This window comes from Hevea brasiliensis, chromosome 2 (assembly GCF_030052815.1).
Source record: "Hevea brasiliensis isolate MT/VB/25A 57/8 chromosome 2, ASM3005281v1, whole genome shotgun sequence".
NCBI lineage: Eukaryota > Viridiplantae > Streptophyta > Magnoliopsida > Malpighiales > Euphorbiaceae > Hevea > Hevea brasiliensis.
The window spans coordinates 54,663,621-54,668,340 of NC_079494.1; positions in this window are offsets into that span (position 1 = coordinate 54,663,621).

Here is a 4,720-nt window from a genome sequence, read left to right on the forward strand (position 1 = left end):
ACTAACTAATCCATTATACTTATATTTACATACTTTAAACATAATCTCTAGTGCACTCCAAGTCCATCAAAACACTCAATCTTGTTCCTTACTTAGGGGCAGCCGAAATCCATGGGCTACATACACTTAACTTTTGTTCATTTAAGTCACAAGTTCATGTTGATTTCAAGTCCCTAACATAGAAAATAAGAGTTTTAAATAGATAGGTGCACTAACCTTTAAGTGGCAGAATTTTCCCCAAGCTTAATTTCACTTTCCTTCCTTTTCTAGGCTGCCAAACACTTCCCCAAGAGGTGTGATCAAGTTTTAATGAAAGGGGTTTAGGGTTTAGTGGTGTAACAAAGGGAGAAATGAAGCTTTTTGGTTGAACATCAATGGAGGGAGAAGAGGGAGAGGTTTCGGCTGGTAAGAGGGAAGAGGATGGCTGCTGTATTTTTTTTATTTCTTTGGTCATATTTGTCTCTTTTTATTAGTTAGTTAATTGGTTGTTTGAATGCAATTGGTTGTAACTTTTAATGACATCACATTATGTCATAATTTGCTTTTTATTTCATTTTTCTTTTCTTTTCATCACTACTCATTTTCAATTTAATTTTTAGTAATGTTTATTCATATTTTATGTTATAATAATTATTTACTCAACTGGACAAGTTGGCCAAAAATCACCTCTGAAGGCGAAATGACCAAAATGCCCTCCGTTTGGCTTAACGGGTCAAAATTGTCTGTACCGATTGAAAATTTTTCTAAATATTTTCTTGGCATTCTAATGCCATAGGAACCTCAATGACCCTTCTCTGGAGTCCCAAAAATTATTTTATGAATTTTCTCTCGGGTCTAGGGCTCCTAGTTGCGAGAACCGCAACTTCTCTCTAGGTTACCCATCACTTGGGCACCGGCTCGTTTAACTTGATTGTATTTTATTTCTAAAATTTTTCCTAAATTTTTCTTATTAATATTTGAGTTAATTATGGTTCCTCACTTTAGTTTAAATATTTTTCCGAATATTCTAGCTGTCCGGACCGACACCGGTCACCGGAACAGTAGAATGTACGGAGTAGTTACCGGGAGGGTGTTACAACTCTTCCCCTCTAATTTAAATTTCGTCCTCGAAATTTACCTGATGCAAACAGTTGAGGGAACTATTGCCTCATCGTCTCTTCACTTTCCCAAGTTGCCTCCTCGGTGTTGTGGTGCCTCCAAAGCACTTTCACCAGTGGAATCCGTTTGTTCCTCAATTCTTTTACTTCCTGAGCCAGGATCCGTAGAGGTTCTTCTTCATATGTCAAATCCGATTGTATTTCAATTTCTTCCCTGGAGATGACATGTGAAGGATCTGAGCGGTATCTTCTGAGCATGGATACGTGAAACACATTGTGGATCTTGTCCAGCTCTGGAGGTAAAGCTAGCCTATAGGCCACTGGACCCACACGTTCAATGACTTCATATGGGCCAATGAACCTAGGGCTCAGCTTACCTTTTCTTCCAAATCTCAATACCTTCTTCCACGGTGACACCTTGAGGAACACTTTGTCGCCAACCACATATTCTATTTCTTTTCTCTTCAAGTCGACATAGGATTTCTGTCTATCTGAGGCAACCTTCAGATTAGCTTTGATTAGTTTTACCTTCTCCTCGATCTGCTTTCACTGTGTCCGGCCCTACCAGTTTGTCTTCGCCCAATTCAGTCCAGCACACTGGAGTTCTACATTTCCTCCCATACAGTGCTTCATATGGAGCCATTTGGATGCTAGCTTGGTAGCTATTGTTGTATGCAAATTCTGCCAGTGGGAGATATCTATCCCAACTTCCCTCAAACTCAATGACACAACTCCTCAGCATATCCTCAAGAACCTGACATATATTTCATGTTATTGTTATCATTTCAATTCAATATTCGTATCAATTCCATTGGTTTCAATTATTTACCTGGATTACTCTTTCTGATTGCCCATCTGTCTGAGGATGGAAAGCTGTGCTGAAGTGGAGATGTGTACCCAAGGACTCATGCAACTTCTTCCAAAATCTCGATGTAAACCTTGGATCTCGATCAGATATGATGGAAAGTGGAATTCCATGCAGTCTAACTATCTCACTGATATACAATTCTGCTAATTTCTCCAGTGAGTAGTCACCCTAATCGGCGTAAAGTGTCTCGACTTAGTCAATCTATCAACTATCACCCATCTTGCATCATGTTTCTTCCAGTGAGAGGTAGACCACTTACAAAATCCATGGTGACCGATCCCATTTCCATTCGGTATGCGTATAGGTCGTAGCAAACCCGATGGAACTTGATGTTCTGCCTTGACTTGGCGACATGTCAAGCATTTAGTCACGTAGTCGGCTATGTCTTTCTTCATACCGTGCCACCAATATCAAGCTTGGATCATGATACATCTTTGTACTTCCTGGGTGCATAGCATATGCACTGGTGAGTGCCTCTTTTAGAATACTGGCCTTCAATTCCCCATCATCTGGTACACACAATCTTCCTTTGTAATACAGACACCCATCTGCTTTCACCTCATAGTCAGTTGCTTTTCCCTCTGAGATTTTGCTCATAATAGCCATTAACTTTTCATCTATCTTTTGCCCATCTAAAATCTGCTGTAGCAGGTTTGGCCTCACTTGCAACTTAGCCAAAATAGCTCCATCTCGAATCAAAGTTGGACGGGCATTCAATGATCTCAAAGCTGTGATGGACTTTTCTGCTCAAAGCATCAGCAACTACATTTGCCTTCCCAGGATGGTAGTCAATTACACAATCATAATCCTTCAGGAACTCAATCCATCGTCTCTGTCTAAGGTTGAGCTCTTTCTGGGTTGGCAAGTATTTCAGGCTTTTGTGGTCTGTGTAAATGTAGCACTTTTCACCATACAAGTAATGCCTCCATATCTTCAGTGCGAAGATAATTGCTGCAAGCTCTAGATCATGGGTAGGGTAATTTTGTTCATGTGGCCTTAGCTGCCTGGAAGCATAGGCGACCACCTCCCCCTCTTGCATCAATACACACCCTAACCCATTATGAGAGGCATCACTATAGACCATAAAGTCCTTTCCTGACACTGGCTGTGTTAACACTGGTGCCTCTGTCAACATAGCCTTCAACTTCTCAAAACTGGTCTGACACTTGTTATTCCAGTCAAATCTGACATTCTTGTGTAACAACTTGGTCATTGGAGCAGCTATTAAGGAAAATCCCTTCACAAATCTCCTGTAATACCCAGCTAGCCCCAAGAAGCTTCGGACCTCAGTTGTATTTCTGGGAGGCTTCCATTCCATCACTGCTTCTATTTTCTTGGGATCCACCCTAATCCCATCAGCCGACACTATGTGTCCAAGGAATGCAATCTCATTTAACCAGAAGTCACACTTGGACAACTTAGCATACAGCTTCTTTTCTCTCAGGGTTTGCAGAACAATCCTCAAATGCTCATCATGTTCTTCCCTGGTCTTGGAATACACCAAAATATCATCAATAAAGACCACTATGAACCGATCTAAGTGTGAATGGAAGATACGGTTCATAAGGTCCATAAATGCCGCTAGTGCATTTGTTAGGCCAAAGGGCATCACTAGAAACTCATAATGCCCATATCGGGTCCTGAATGCAGTCTTGGCACTTCTGCTTCCTTCACCCTCAACTGATGATACCCTGATCTGAGATCAATCTTAGAAAATACTCCTGCTCCCTTCAACTGATCAAACAGATCATCAATTCTAGGCAACGGATATTTGTTCTTCACAGTCACTTTATTCAACTGCCGGTAATCAATGCAAAGCCTCAAAGTCCCATCCTTCTTTTTCACAAACAGCACTGGAGCTCCCCATGGTGACACACTAGGGCGTATAAACCCCTTATCAAGCAACTCTTGCAACTGAGTTTTCAACTCCCTCAATTCCGTGGGTGCCATCCTATAAGGAGCAATGGAAATGGGTGCTATACCCGGCAGTGTCTCAATAGCAAATTCAACTTCCCTTTCTGGTGGCAAGCCAGGCAACTCTTCAGGAAATACTTCTGGGAAGTCTCTTACTGTGGGTATGTCACTCAGGTTTGGCTTAGCCTGCCTAGTATCCACCACATGTGCTAGGTAAGCTTCACAGCCTTTTCTCATCATTCTTCTTGCAACTGTGGCTGAGATGACATTGGACAAGAAATCTGTCCTTTCCCCCACAACAGTGATCTCATTACCCTCAGGAGTTTTCAAAAAAATTCTCTTCAATTTGCAATCAACTATTGCCTGATGACGTGACAAACAGTCCATTCCCAAAATCACGTCAAACTCGTGGAAGGGCAACTCAATCAAGTCTGCCAAGAATTCATACCCCTGAATCCTTAACGGGCAACCCTTATATACTTTGTTCACCACTACACTGTGGCCCAATGGATTAGTGACCAAAATGTCTTGGTCACTCTCCCCTACTAGTATCCCCCTTTCTACGGGTAGGTTGATGCAGATGTATGAATGGGTGGATCCTGGATCCACCAATGCATGCACAGGTGTATTGTAGAGGGAGAACGTACCCCTGATGACGTCCGGGGCATCTTGCTCCTCCTGAGCTCTAATGGCATAAGCTCTTGCAGGTGGTCTGCTGTTAGGCCTCTCTGCAAGCTCAGATGCTGGCCTCTGTGATGGTCCCACAGCCTCAGATTTGCCAGATTTCCTACCCCTTTGTGGTGCAGGAGCAGTGCATGTCGCTTGTGTTGGAGCCGCCAGA